Below are 16,294 nucleotides of genomic sequence, written 5' to 3'. Positions count from 1 at the left end.
TCACCTAGTTTAAAGTTGCCAGTACTGATGATCTAAAAGATTTGTTATAAAGCAAAAGAAACTTTATCACTTTGTAACCCAAATCTGATCAATAAGAAAGTTATTTATTATCTTTAATGCTTCCATGTCTATAACTAAATGTTTGAGCAATGACTTTTTATACTCATAGTACTCTTCATGGGTACTGTGACTACTACCTGGCAAAGCAATGCTGTACAATATTGTACTTCAGGACAAACTTGAAGCACAAATGAAAAGTTTCAAAAAATTAATCACCACATTTCCCTGTTTCCTAATTTCTTTATTAACTTCTGATGAGCCTCGAGGTGATGAATAAAAATGCTCAATAAAGGATTTTAAAAGGAGGGGAACTTTTATTGCACTGTTTTCTGACAGCTTGTTTCTAAGCAAAGCAACTGTTGTCTCTGGGGACTCATTCAACATTCATTCCAACCGTGGAGAAAGAGACCCAGTTTGGAAGATGTTTTTCTGGAGTACAGAGAGGGACTTTGATCCTAGCTCAGATAACAGCTGCCCTCCATGAGAGGGTTTTCTGGTTGCTCTATCCCTCAGGCCAGGTGAATCTCAGGGGAGGTGTCTAGTTGACCTCAAAGCTCAGCCAAGCAACTGATACCTGAGGGAGGGTCTTTGAGTGGGCAAGGGAGCCTGGCATCGAGTGTTATCATTCTGTCAGTCTCTCTCCTGGCTAGACACAGAGCGCACAGGAAAGGGACTCCTAAAGGGAATCAAGTCTCACCTTGATTTTCCCCCCATTGTAAAATTAAAGGAAGGCAGGAAGCCAAAATACCATGGTAGATTTTAGTCTCTACCATTGCATTTTCTCACTATTCTGGAATTGTAACGAAGTGTTTCCTTTGAAATTCTTGACTCTTGTGTTTTAAATACAAAGGAAAGGTGGAAAATGTATGATTAATATCTTAGAAGGAAATAAAATGTACTGTATAGTTAATTAGATAGAATTGGGAGAATACAAGACTACATTACTTTGTAGAAAGCCACTTTGCTTTTAGAATGAGAGGAATTTGCAAAAGAATTGGAGCATCCCCTTTAAAATGTAAGAGGTTAAACTCATTGACACTGTGAGGTAATATTATGTTTATGTCATTATTTGTTGTATTTCTAATATAGAACATCAAGGGAATCATTGAACAAAGACATAAATCATTTTAATATTAAAAATTTTATTGAAAAGATAAATATCAAATAGACCTCTAGTCATTACAAAATTATCCTGCCATTCATAATTAGATGTACCTTTATCCTTCACTCATGTACTCATTTAATAAATATTTATTGAGCTTTTGTTACATGTAAGGCATTGTTTTAGACACTACAGGGCATAAAGATCTCAATGACAGCTTCTATACATAATGGAATGAATTAAGACTGTACATGGTAGAAAATGATAAATGCCAAAGAGATATATAAACTAGAGGACTTAACAGACTTCTCATTGACCACAAGACTCATGAGAAGTTTTGGTTCCAACTATACATACTAATTCAACTAAAAGATAACTTAAGCATGGTAGTATATATACAACTTTTCTCCTCCATCACCAAGGGGAAAATGGGCTGCTATTGGCCCACAGAGAGACAATAGCATCCCTCACACCAGTCAGAATGGCCATTATCAAAAAATACAAACAGTAAATCCTGGAGACGATGTGGAGAAAAGGGAATCCTACTATACTGTTGGTGGAATGTAAACTGGTACCACTACTATGGAGAACAGTATGGATGTTTCTTTAAAAACTAAAAATAGAGCTACCAAATGATTCAGCAATCCCACTCCTGGACATATATCCACAGAAAACCATAATTTGAAAAGACACATGCATCCCAGTGTTCATTGCAGTACTATTTACAATAGCCAAGACATGGTAGCAGCCTAAATGTCCCTCAGCAGTGGATGGACAAAGAAGATGTGGTACATATCTGCAATGGAACATTACTCAGCCATAAAAAATAATGAAATAATGCCATTTGCAGCAACATGGATGGGCCTAGAGATTATCATACACTTATACACTTACTTACTTACTTCAAGTGAAGTAAGTCAGACAGAAAAAGACAAATATCATACGACATCATTTATATGTGGAATCTAAGAAAAATGATAAAATGAACTTATTTACAAAACAAACAGACCACCACATAGAAAACAAACTTACAGTTGCCAAAGGGAAAAGATGGGGGGAGGGATGAATTAGGAGTTTGGGATTAGCATATAGACACTTACTGTATATAAAATAGATAATCAACAAGGATCTACTGTGTAGCACAGAGAACTCCACTTAATATTCTGTAATAACTTATATGGGAAAAGAATCTGAAAAAGAATGGATACATGTAGATGTTTAACTGAATCACTTTGCTATACACCTGAAGCTAACACAACATTGTAAATCAACTAGAATCCAATATAAGATAAAAATTAAATTTTAAAAAGCTAATTTTAGGATGGTAGGATATATCTAGCCAATCTCCTCCTCTGTCACAAGGAGGAAAATGGGCTGCTCTGGACCCACAGAGACATGATGAAGGTGAGTAAAGGCAACTTGACCTCATCTGTCTCCTCTCTTCTTCCAATCCTTATCCTCTGATGTGAATCATGAGACTGGCTGCAGTAAGACAACTCAGACAAGAAGAGAGAGAAAATCACTTCTCCAGTTTTCTTTCAGCCATATTGCATTCTTGGATAGACCTCCCTGCCTTACCTGGAAATACATGCTGAGAGACCCATCACCTAAAGGGAAGTCTGGTGTTACAGCTTGAGCTGACACTCCTCAATGACAGCAAGAGCCAGAGGCCATATGAGGGGAAAGCGGGGAGATATTTGTCTTTCCCTACGAGGAAGCCTCCTTCCTTGGAAGCCTCCTTCCTTTGAATCCTTCAAAGCTAAAAATGTTGTTATTAATATATTAATAAGAACTACAGACAAGTATTCAGCAGCAATTTGTGTCTAAGCCACAAACTTCACATGATGATTTTGTGTCATAAATCAATAAACCAGTGAACGTGCTTCCATGTGTGCTGGGCACCTGCTCAATTATTCTATTTTTCTTTAAAGGAGACTTTTAATATTTAAAGTAACAAGTCTAGTGGAAGAAACCCAATTTTTCACCCTAGTATGAGGGCTTCCCATGTGGCACTAGTGGTAAAGAAACTGCCTGCCAACGCAGGAGACATAAGAGATGAGGGTTCAATCCCTGAGTCGGGAAGATACCTTGGAGGACAGCATGGCAACCCACTCCAGTATTCTTGCCTGGAGAATCCCATGGACAGAGGAACCTAGCGGGCTACAGTTCATGGGAATCAGAAAGCATTAGATACAACTGAGGTGACAGCATGCATGCACACATACCCAGATGTGTCCATTCTTTCTCCTTTTTCCTTACTCTTTTTAATACTTCAGATTGCCCATGGAAATCTGCTTTCTGCCTTGACTTGTTCATCCCTGTGACTTCACTTGGACTCTCAATCTTTTTTATTTTTATCCTTTTATGAGGATTTTACTTCTTGTTCCCTTTCTGATATTACCCTTCTGGAGACTTCCAGTGTGAATATCTTTTAAAATCATGCCTACATCAGAGTGCTTTTTTTTTTCACATATATCCATATACCTATATCTACATCTATATATGCAAGCATATCTGTGTATAAATACGGATATAGGTATTTATATAGATATACATCTATCTCTCGTGCTGGGGCTGCAGTATCAGCATTACCACATATTCTGCATGGACTCTTCTTTTAAACAATTAACCAGATTATCTTCGATGATTTTCAAGATGTATCCCTGCCCTTTCATTATCTTCCTGTGGCAGCGGAAAGAAGTTCAGAATCCACATCTGAGTAGCAAAACATAACTCAAATGCCATCTTATGCCATAAAGACTTGGAGCTGAACTATTTGAACAAGAAATCCCCCAAAAGTCTTCTATATGATGTCTTCACTCATTCTTCCCTTGCCTTATTTCATTGTATGATTAGCTTCTAATACTGACTTGATGAATGTTTGCTATTGGTTAACTATACATTTTAACACTGATCTTTCAAAATACAATATATATCTGTTTATCCAACCGGTATACTAGCTGCACACTGCATCAAGCATCAAATTAGACCACAAGTATCCCAAATTCTGTGTCTCCCAAACTAAATGTTCCTTGAAGTTTGTTCTCCTGTATTTCCCATCATAGTCAAAGGTACCAGTCACCCAGTCACTCCAGTCATGAACCTAGGAGTTGTCCTTAATTCTTTATTTTTCTGAGGTTCCCTCACAAGTTCCATCTCCATTTACCCTCAGAAGTCTAATCAGTCCTTAAGTCCTGTTGATTCCTACCTGCCTAAATAACTCTCAAATCCACCCATCCTTCTATTCTCACGTCCTGAGTTCAAAATGCGTGATTCCTTTTTTGGACTATAGCCGCTGCTCCACTATCTATCATTGCGCTTCTATTCTTGCTTCATTCCGTTCACACAATACATCAGAAGCATCTTTGGAAAGTGAAAATCTGAACATATCAGTTGCCCGATTAAAACCGTTTATGACTCCCCCTGCTTCAGAATAAAATGAAAACTTCTAGGCACAGCAAGGATTCTGCATGACAGATTTACCTTTATGGCCTCATCTCTCTACTCCTCCATCCCCAACACACACACCCTACCTTCCAGCCACAGCAGTTATTTATAGTTACTTTTGTTATATGAACCACTTCAACCTCTAAATTTACCACATCAGTATATACAATTTATAGACGGACTGACTAAAGAAGAGTAAATCATTATTTAAGGCATACCACACTTCCTCTGGAAGCCTATTTCTACATCTGTGCTCCTCTTTTCTAGAACCCCACAAAGGAGATTGAACCATTCTTGCCTTTGTACTCCTAATTATACTGTGCACATACTTGTATCATAATTCATACTATATTTACTTGTTTATCTCTCTGCCCTCCCTTCCTCCTCTTAATCCTGCCATCACCTGCTGGATCTCTTTAAAGATACAAAACACCTTTTATTCCTTTTACATTTTCATCACATCACACATTGCCAGGCTCAGAGTAGGTATTCCACAATGAATATGAACATGTTTCAAATAAGGTGAATACCATAAATTTAGATGCAACAATAAACTGCATCAAGCATAACTTAAACTTGCTTCTTGATGTGTTACTTTGTTAGCATTATTCAAGTTAATTTATAAGTGTTCAAAATTTGGATAAATGAGAATTTGCTTTGTCTCTTTCCTAGTTGACATAATAACCACGCTGCTGTGTCACTTCAGTCGTGTCCGACTCTGTGTGACCCCATAGACGGCAGCCCACCAGATTTCCCGTCCCTGGGATTCTCCAGGCAAGAACACTAGAGTGGGTTGCCATTTCCTTCTCCAATGCAAGAAAGTGAAAAGTGAAAGGGAAGTCGCTCAGCCGTGTCCGACTCTTTGCAACCCCATGGCCTGCAGCCTACCAGGCTCCTCCGTCCATGGGATTTTCTAGGCAAAATTACTGGAGTGGGGTGCCATTGCCTTCTCCATAATAACCATATATTCATATAATAAACAATTTAGTGCTTCTGTAGAATAGTAAATTTGCAAGTCAATGCATTTTGAGTATTTAGAAATAATCTACTGACACAAATTGACAACCACTGGGCAATGAACAACAAAATGTCTCAAATTCTTGCACTAAAACATATACATAAGAAAACACATGCCTTGGAACTTTGTGTTGCAAGTCTGTAATAGATTATATGCAGAAAATTAAAATGAGAGACAGGAACTGCTATAAGCAAACCTATAAGCTATAGAAAAAAAAAAAAAAAAAGATAGCTGTTAGCCAGGGAAAAGACATAAAATTTTAAAAAGTAGATCTAAGACCTCAAAAGGGAAAATTGTCCAGGGCCAGTAACAGTAGAAAAATAGTGATTTGTATCTTAACTAGCCTGTGAATATTGCTGAATTATTCTATACAGGGAGTATACAGCATATCATTGTTATTGTTTAATTGCTGAGTGGTAAACTTACTCTTGGAGAAGGCAATGGCACCCCACTCCAGTACTCTTGCCTGGAAAATCCCATGGATGGAGGAGCCTGATGGGCTGCATTCCATGAGGTCGCTGGGAGTTGGACACGACTGAGCAACTTCACTTTCACTTTTCACTTTCATGCATTGGAGAAGGAAATGGCAACCCACTCCAGTGTTCTTGCCTAGAGAGTCCCAGGGATGGGGGAACCTGGTGGGCTGCCGTCTCTGGGATCGCATAGAGTCGGACACGACTGAAGCGACTTAGCAGCAAACTTACTCTTTTGCAACCCCATGGACTATAGCCCATCAGCTCTTCCGTCCATGGGATTTCCCAGGCAAGAATATTGGAGTGGGTTGCCATTTCTTTCTGCAGGGTATCTTCCTGACCCAGGGATTGAATCCATGTCTCCTGCATTGCAGATGGATTCTTTACCACTGAGCCACCTGGGAAGTCCATACAGCATATAGTGTACAGTTATTTACATTGATAACCATACTTTTTCAATTAAAATCATGTTCAGTATATTCTGAATTATAAAATTAAAAGATTAAAAGAATGGTGTAAAACACTTTAGAATTTTTTCCAAATTATTAATTTTCAAAAACTGAATCTTACTTACCTATTTGGAATAATCCATTTTTAAATATTTATTCAATTTGAATAACAAATAGAGGTACAATTTTTTTCAATATGTAAATGCTACACATGATGCTCTTTAACTAAAATCTATAGGATAAATACTATTATTCCTGTTTTACATTGGCACACATTAAATGATTTTATACATAGTTTCCAGGGGTGGGTTAAGAGTGGCTTGTGAAGCAACTGGAAGCAAATGGTGGCTCAGAGACTATCCAGGGAAGACTTGGTGATAAAGGTCTCTCATAAAGAGAGCAAGGGAGAGAGACTGTGTAACAGTTATTGTTATAGATTTACTGCATGGAAAACTATTTCCCAGAATTATGAATTAATTAACAGCCTAGAATTCTTTTTTCATACTTATGAACCATATAATGAAGGACTGCAATGCATTTTGCATAGCTTTCATTTCTTTAAAATTGTTGCTTTTTAATATTCTTTTGTTCTCACATTTTGTTGGATAACCCAACTACTGATCAGTAGAGTTTCACCCAAGAAATAGCAATAGTTGAACATTTCTGAATCTTTACGTATTGCTTTTTTTCTTGTTATATTTATACTTGATTTTGAAGGATTGCTTATGCTTGTGTCACTGCAAGCAATCAGTACCCAGTCATTGTATAACACATAATGATACTTATTGTACAACAAAGCCTGAGATTTTTTGTAAAGCCCTAGAGTTAGGTGTCTCCCTCCTAATCCATTCATCTATACCATGGCCTTTTCACTTCACACTCAGCAGATTCATAAGGTTATTTGCCTTTAGTGATTTCACTTTCTTACAGTATGAAATGATGAAGGCTGATAAAAGAGATTACATTTTAAAAAAAATAATAAAGAACAGGAAAGCAAAGCTTAAAGAAACAGCAGCTCTAATTTATTTCTCTGTGAGAATCTCAGGTCTCCTTAAGTGTTTTCCTGTTTTGGCTCTTCAAATCCAGCCTAAGCTAAAATGAAGAGGTATGGTAGATGCTGTTACACATATGCACAGTTCCCAAAGATCCCAGTAGGGTAAAGACCAAAAGGAAGCAAAACTAAAAGAAAATAAAACAGGAGAGCTGGGTTCAAATCCTGGTTTGGGAAGATCCCCTGGAGAAGGGAACAGCAACCCACTCCAGTATTCTTGCCTGAAGAATCCCATAGACAGAGGAGAGCCTGATGGGCTATAGTGCGTGAGGTTGCAAAGAGTCAGACATGACTGAGTGACTTTCACTCACTCACAGATGAAGAAACCAAGACCCAGAAAGTTCAGATAAATCACCTATGGTCACCCAGCTAGTAAGCAGTTAGGTAGAGACTTGATACGAGATGCTTTCATTCTTGTCATCGCTGAAATTTGAATGACTAAGAGTTCATAAGATGATTTATTAATAAATCAGTCTGTGGAAGTTCAATTTGAGTGTCTGCCTTCAATTTACATTGTGCCACAATTGAGTTTTCTTTCACAGTGAAAAAATACTGAAAATAATTGTATCACCAAGATAACCTCAGCAAAAGCAGAAATCATCCAGGATGAAGTGTTTCTTATGTAATGCCATGTACAGTTGTTAATAGAGATCTAAGCACTTACTGAAGTAAGCTGTTAGGAAGGAGCAAATGAATTTATTGCTATTTCTCACAGACAGTCAAGAGTTAGCAGCTTTTTAGTTAGGATATAATAAAGTCATAATCATCTACAAACAACAGTGGTTCTTGTAAATGAAGACATACAAAACACGTCAGCAAGAAACCAAAAAGCCACACGACTGCTAGAATTGATATCTTAAGGAAAACAATATGAACAAACATTTGAGGCATTTTTAATCTAAAACATAAATTAATATTAACCTTTTAAACTGTTAGTGTAATCATTAAAACAGTAGACATGTCCCTAAGAGTTATTTATTTAAGGGCTTTGTTCTTAAAAGTCATTACATTATTCCAATAAAGACTAAAGAGGTTATTTTCTCTAAATTATTTAGGTGTAGGAGTTAGCCTTCAGCCAGGTGTTCTGTTTATGCAGATGGCAAAATAAATTATTCAGAAATAGAAACAGGTAAAACAGATGGAAAAGCAGAGTAAACCAAGAAAGCCATGAGCAGCTGCCTAACAGGCCCCCAGTAAAACACCCACTTCTACATTATGGTCCAAGTTACCCAGTTAGGAAGAGTTCTAGTTATATACACTGTTGCCCACTTCTCAAAAACATGTCTGGAACCTTGAATTCACTTCAGGTATACTATACTTAAAATACATCAACTGAAATTCTTTATGGAAACAAATATCTTAATTGAAACTGTGAAATATTCCTGAGAGCAGTTTTCCTACCAGATTAGAGAGTGAATTGTATTTCCAAATCACTTGACTCTTTTAAGAAAGTAATTCTTATATTTATGCAATAAGAACTGTATTAGGTTTCCTCCTAGCACCTTACACAAATTGATAGAGTTACCCACTAAGACCCCTTTATGACAGCAAATTTCTGCCTCTTACTTCAGTGACTCATTGATTTAGTCTATGTGATAAAGTTGCCAGAAAGACCTACTTTTTGATAAATTCTGCCCTAGGCGAGTTTTATTGTGACATACCATTAGTAAACGTGGTGAAATGCTAAAGAAATTCTGGAAAGTACCCAATTTACAGAAACAGACCATTAAAGAAAAAAATATTCAGAGCTCTATATATACCTATTTTTGTTCACCTCATTTAATAAGGCAAACACAGACTGCCCACTTAAGGGAGGAGGTGAATTCAGGCATAGGAATTACAGGGACGGAAAAAGGAACGCTAAAGGAAGGAGTGGCAGTATTCCCTAGAATGAAGCACTCTAGCCTAGACTCCAGGAGATTTGGTTTCTATTCTTGACTCTGCCTTAACCTGGCCTTAAGACCAGAACATGTTGACTTCTCTCAACACCAGTGTTTTTACTGTCCAGATGAGAATATCAGACTATCACCAAGATTCTTTGAGCTCTTGTACTGTACAAGTCTATATGAATTTGGAGAAGGGAAAAAGATAGCAGTGAAAGCAAATGAAATCTATAAGCAAAAGCACCTTGAAAAACATCTTGTCTACATCTTGTGCGTTCCCTTTTAATCTTTTTTTCTAGAATTTAAAACTATTATTTCATAGAACAATGTTTAGTTAGAAAGAACCAACCGTATATGTGTCCCACAAATAGAGACTAAAAGAGGGAAGCTATGGTATAAGCTAAAGATTCAATCTTCATTAAATGGTTTCTGATTTGGATATTTGGTATGTGGTGTGAAAACTAACCATTCAAATGGTTCACTTTCTTCTGAAACCATTTGGCATTTCGTATATACTAGCTAAAAAAGTTGTCTTGAACCAGTTTCAAAAAAATATGTCTAAATGGTCATTGAAATATTCCAAAGGTTGGGTATTGAAGATGCTGTCTTTATTGACATTGCCATTTGTCTAAATATTACTCAAATAATTATCATTAATTCAAGTTCTTGTCCTGGCACTATCCAAATTGAATTTCCTTGACTTCATTCACTCAAAAATATAGTTTACTTTTCCCACATGGTCACATTGTGAAAGGGCCATCACTGCTCTTGTCATCACTAAGACAAGAACTCTTAGTCTAGCAAGGGAGACAAATATGTAAGCAAATAATTATAATTCAGTGGAATGGGCTATGATTGTTATGCTGGCTTCTCAGTATTGAACTTAGCCCCATTTCCCCTAGCATATTCTTTATATAATATTCTTTCTTGTTATTATAACCTAAGGTGTTTATGTCAAAAGGATATTTTATATCATCTCTATAAATGGAAAATCAGCAACCTTTGTCAATAACAGATAGCAATTCATAAAAATAAATGCATAACCATTAAAGTAGATATATTTGTTAGTGAACTACCTATCAGTAAAAACCCCCTCGTATACCATTCGTAGAAAACATAGTGTAGAAGTGGTAGTTTTATCGGTCATGCTAAGAATCCTGGGTTTTATCTTAAAGGATTCTTTTTTCATTTAACAAGTATGTTCTGAGCACCTATTAGAAGCTATTCTCTGGTGGTGATCAAAAGCTATGTAATGACTTTAAATAGTACAATGACAGAAACAGTTTTGCACTTTAGAAAGTTTAATATTTAATTTAGCTTGGAAGATTAACTGAAAGGGCACTAAGACTATGAGAGTAGAGGTTACGACCCAAGTGATGACTATAATAACTGATACAGAGATGACGAGCATCACTACAGTGTATTTGCAGGAAGACAAGCCAATAGGACTTGGGGATTATTTGGTTGTGGGGAGTAAAGGAGAGGAGGCATTAAGGATGATAGCCAGGCTTCTGCTCTGGGTGACCGAGTACAGTTGGGTATCATGTTTCCTGGATTCACTGGTACCTGGCATGTTTAGTGGATCATTAAACATCCTTATCGCCACCTTAGAGATTTACTGATGAGACATTATGGTATCAGTTTCACTGTGTGCTACTATAAGGGTAAGTTTACCAAAATAATTGTATGGATATTGACATGTTCGAGGCAGGGAGATAAATGGAACCAAGTGACTTAAGACATGAAATAGATCCCAAACTGCATTTTGCCTTTCTGAAAATTGAATTTGCTCTCAGACTTTGTACCAGGATGATCTAAGATAGTCTCAGAAAATAAAAATCCAAGGCTCTGAAAAAATAATGTGGTCCTTGAATTGCTCATTCCCCTTTAAAAACAAACAGATGAGAACTGTTGTAAACGATGAGGAATAGATGGCAAAATTGTTGATACCCTGAAGCAATGCAGGAGACCCTGGTTTGATTCCTGCGTCAGGAAGTTCCCCTGGAGAAGGGATAGGCTACCCACTCCAGTATTCTTGGGCTTCCCTGGTGGCTCAGTTGATAAAAAAATTCCACCTGCATTTGATCCCTGAGTTGGGAAGATCCCCAGTGGAGGGCACAGCAACTCACTCTAGTATTCTTGCCTGGAGACTCCCCAAGGACAGATGAGCCTGGCAGGCTGCAGTCCATGGGTTGGAAAGAGTCGGACACGACCAAGCGACCAAACACATACACAACGTCACTGGAACCATGTTCCCATTCTTCAGGTGTGGCCTCCACTTCTGCTGCTTCAGTCAAAATGAGTGTTTCTAATGAAACAAGCAAAAATATAAAGATCAGATCAGATCAGTCACTCAGTTGTGTCCAACTCTTTGCGACCCCATGAATCACAGCACGCCAGGCCTCCCTGTCCATCACCAACTCCCGGAGTTCACTGAGACCCATACCTAACTATTACTCAGAACAAAGATGTCCATCAACACAGCCAGAACAGCCATGTTGACCTTTTGTCAACAGTAAGAAGATCCTGTTACAGTTGCTCTTTGCTGCATGATCCAACAGGTTGTTACCTAGCCATTTTTTTAGAGCAAAAGCAAACAAGTCAAATACACACTCACTTTCAATAAACTGACATATAAATTATGGGACACCCTATGTGTACTCTTAAGGTAATCACTTTTATCATTACAAAACTATTATTTAATCTTCTAGGATGGTCATATTGAAAGATGGAAATTTATGGATATGATTGATAAAGTTGGTTTGGAGAGTCAGAAACCCAAAAACACTTAGATGTTTAACTGTTTATGATCTTGGAATGTTTTTAACACTTTTTCTGTAAAGATAAAATCCAGGAAGAATAAATGATAGACATAACCAGAAAGTGGCAAGAGTCGGTAGGAAAACCCAGACATGCTGATTTATAATCCATTCTATACTAAAAATAAGCAGTTTTCCTGAATGTCTCCCAGGCATGCATTCAGATTTTAGCAATTAGATTATTTTATACATAAAGAAGGCTGAACACCAAAGAATTGTTGCTTTCGAATTGTGGTGCTGGAGAAGACTCTTGAGAGTCCCTTGGACAGCAAGGAGATTAAACCAGTCAATCCTAAGGAAAATCAACCCTGAAAACTCATTGGAAGGACTGATGCTGAAGCTGAAGCTCCAATACTTCAGCCACCTGATGCAGAGAGTTAACTCACTGGAAAAGACTCTGATGCTGGGAAAGATTAAAGGCAAAAAAAGAAGAGGGTGGCAGAGGATGAGATGGTTGAATGGCATCACCAATTCAATGGACATGAACTTGGGTGAACTCCAGGAGATGATGAGGGACAGGGACGCCTGGCATGCACCAGTCCATGGGGTCATAAAGAGTCAGACACAACTTAATGACTGAACAATAACAGCAATACATCTACTCTTTAGGAAGGCTAGCAACTATACCCCACCCCAGGCAGCCATTTTTCACAAGTGGCTTCAACATCATTGTTGAGAAAACAGTTCAAAGTGCCAAATACATTGATGCCATGCCCAAAGCGTCATTTTTACACAGAAAGCACAATATATTTGGGTTTTTTTTTAATGTATCTATTAATTCCTACAGTGAGTCCTTAGAATTTCATTGTAACAAAATAGACCCTTCACCATTAATAAAAGAATGATTTTCAAGCAAATCTTTGATCCGGAAAAATCATTCTTGTTCTATGAAAGAGCTACTGTGCACACATTTACAAAAATAAGGCTAACGTTTAAACACTTCTTCAGAGAATCTCATTTGAGAAAGGGTAGCTCATAATGGCTCATCAAAGAAATGTTCCCTCTCAGAATTGCTTTTTAAAGAAAGCTAAACACAGATCCCACCAATTTTTCAATGCTGATATAATTCAGAAATTCATCTTCTGCAAGAGACTCAGAAGCTATAGTTGTACAGCGCCTGAGGCTGGGGAGCAGGAGTTGGAAATGTAGTATATTTAGGTATTACTGTGAACAAGAAGAGAAACACCCTGAAGTACTCCACTTAATTTTTTTTAATCCTTGAAAGTATGTATGGTGTGTATATAGCATGGTGGTGTGGTTGGGAGCATGCATAGTCATGTCTGACTCTTTGCGATCCCATGGACTGTAGTCTTCCAGGTCCCTCTGTCTGTGGAATTCTCCAGGCAAGAATATTGGAGGGGGGTTGCCATTTCCTATTCCAGGGGACTTTCCCAACCCAGGGATAGAACCTATAACTCTGGCGTCTCCTGCATTGGCAGGCAGGTTCTTTTAGCACTAGTGCAATCTGGAAAGCACTGTATATAGATAGCATAACCATCTCAAATTTAATGGCAATTCCTGTGACACTCCTTGACCAGTTTAGATAACAAAAGAAGCTATTCTGGATTGTGTCAGTTTGTTCTGCTTAATGGAAATATGAGCATCCACTACATGCTACCTAGTGCTGAGAGAATGAGTGGAGGATGAAAGGAAATTACATAGAAATATATAGAACAAGGTCACCAACTCCCAAAGCCTCTAAAATGTAATAGAAAAAGGCAGATGTAAAAATAAATAATACAAAGAGATGCTGAATATGAAAGAATTTGCATTCTGTCCTGGAGATGTTAATGAGTCCTATCTCAGCCCGAAGCAAAGGAGGAAGCCATTTTGAAATCCTCTCTATGTGCACTAATTCATCTGTTCAGTCATTTAACCATTCATTCAGCAAATGTTTACTAAGGGTCAACAGCAAGAACAAAGCAAAATCCATTGCCCAACAAACTTTCATTCTAGTAAAGGGAGACAGATAATAAGCAAAAATAAACAAATATATGCTTTGGTAATAGTACTATGAAAAAAGCTAATAGGTTATGTAAAATAGAATCTGCAAGGGGGCAGAGGTTATGAGAATTAAGTATGCTACTGTATAAAGGATACAAAAGCAAACCTTGCTGATGAGATCTGAGCTAAAGGAGAGAGTATTGTGGGAACGAGCTGTGTAGGTATCTAGGGAAAGGGTGTTCAACACAACAAGCACAAAGACTCAGAGACACACCAGGCAGGCTTACTTGGTTGGAGCAAAGTGAGCAGAGAGCAGAGCAGTAGAGGATGAGGTCGAAAAAGTAACTTAAAAAATAGATGCGGGTTTTGTACATCATCTCCAGCAAGAGTCACTAACTTAATATTAGACTGTGCATACTTATATGAAGTACTGGATGCAGTACTTGGCTGCAATCTCAAAAATGACAGAAGGATCTGTTCATTTCCAAGGCAAACCATTCAATATCACAGTAATCCAAGCCTATGCCCTGACCAGTAATGCTGAAGAAGCTGAAGTTGAACAGTTCTATGAAGACCTACAAGACGTTCTAGAAATAACTCCCAAAAAGACATCCTTTTCATTATAGGGGACTGGAATGCAAAAGTAGAAAGTCAAGAAATGCTTGGAACAACAGGCAAATTTGGCCTTGGAGTATAGGATGAAGCAGGGCAAAGGTTAATAGAGTTTTGCCAAGAGAACGCACTCGTCATAGCAAATACCCTCGTCCAACAATGCAAGAGAAGACTCTACACATGGACATCACCAGCTGGTCAATACCAAAATCAGATTGATTACATTCTTTGCAGCCCGAGATAGAGAAGCTCTATACAGTCAGCAAAAAAAAAAAAAAGACCAGGAGCTGACTATGGCTTAGATCATGAACTCCTTATTGCCAAATTCAGACTTAAATTGAAGAAAGTGGGGAAAACCACTAGACCATTCAGGTATGACCTAAATCAAAACCCTTACCATTATATACTGGAAGTGACAAATAGATTCAAGGGATTAGATCTCATAGAATATCTGAAGAACTACAGCCGGAGGTTCAAGAAATTGTATAGGAGGCAAGGATTAAGACAATCCCCAAGAAAAAGAAATGCAAAAAGTCAAAATGGTTGTCTGAGTAAGCCTTACAAATAGCTGTAAAAAGAAGAGAAGCGAAAGGAAAAGGAGAAAAGGAAAGATATACCCATTTGAATGCAGAGTTCCAAAGAATAGCAAAGAGAGGTAAGAAAGCCTTCCTTAGTGATCAATGCAAAGAAATAGAGGAAAACAATAGAATGGGAAAGACTAGAGATCTCATCAAGAAAATTAGAGATTGCAAGAGAACATCTCATGCAAAGATGGGCTCAATAAAGGACAGAAATGGTATGGACCTAACAGAAGCAGAAGATATTAAGAAGAGGTGGCAAGAATACATAGAAGAACTATACAAAAAAGATCTTCAGGACCCAGATAATCAGAATGGTGTGATCACTCACCTAGAGCCAGCCATCTTGGAACACAAAGTCAAGTGGGCCTTAGGAAGCATCATTACAAACAAAGCTAGTGGAGGTGATGGAATCCAGTTGAGCTATTTCAAATCCTGAAAGATGATGCTGTGAAAGGGTTGCACTTACTATGCCAGCAAACTCGGAAAACTCAGGAATGGCCACAGGACTGGAAAAGGTCAGTTTTCATTTCAATCCCAAAGAAAGGCAATGCCAAAGAATGCTCAAATTACCACACAATTGCATTCATCTCACACGCTAGTAAAGTGATGCTCAAAATTCTCCAAGCCAAGCTTCAACAGTACCTGAACCATGAAATTCCAGATATTCAAGCTGGATTTAGAAAAGGTAGAGGAACCAGAGATCAAATTGCCAACATCCGTTGGCAACATCAAAAAAGCAAGAGAGTTCCAGAAAAATATCAACTTCTGCTTTATTGACAATGCCAAAGCCTTTGACTGTGTGGGTCACAATAAACTGGAAAATTCTGAAAGACATAGGAATACCAGACCACCTGA

This window comes from Bos mutus, chromosome 1 (assembly GCF_027580195.1).
Source record: "Bos mutus isolate GX-2022 chromosome 1, NWIPB_WYAK_1.1, whole genome shotgun sequence".
Lineage (NCBI taxonomy): Eukaryota > Metazoa > Chordata > Mammalia > Artiodactyla > Bovidae > Bos > Bos mutus.
The sequence above is the reverse complement of the archived record's forward strand: the minus strand, read 5'-3'. Positions refer to the sequence as shown.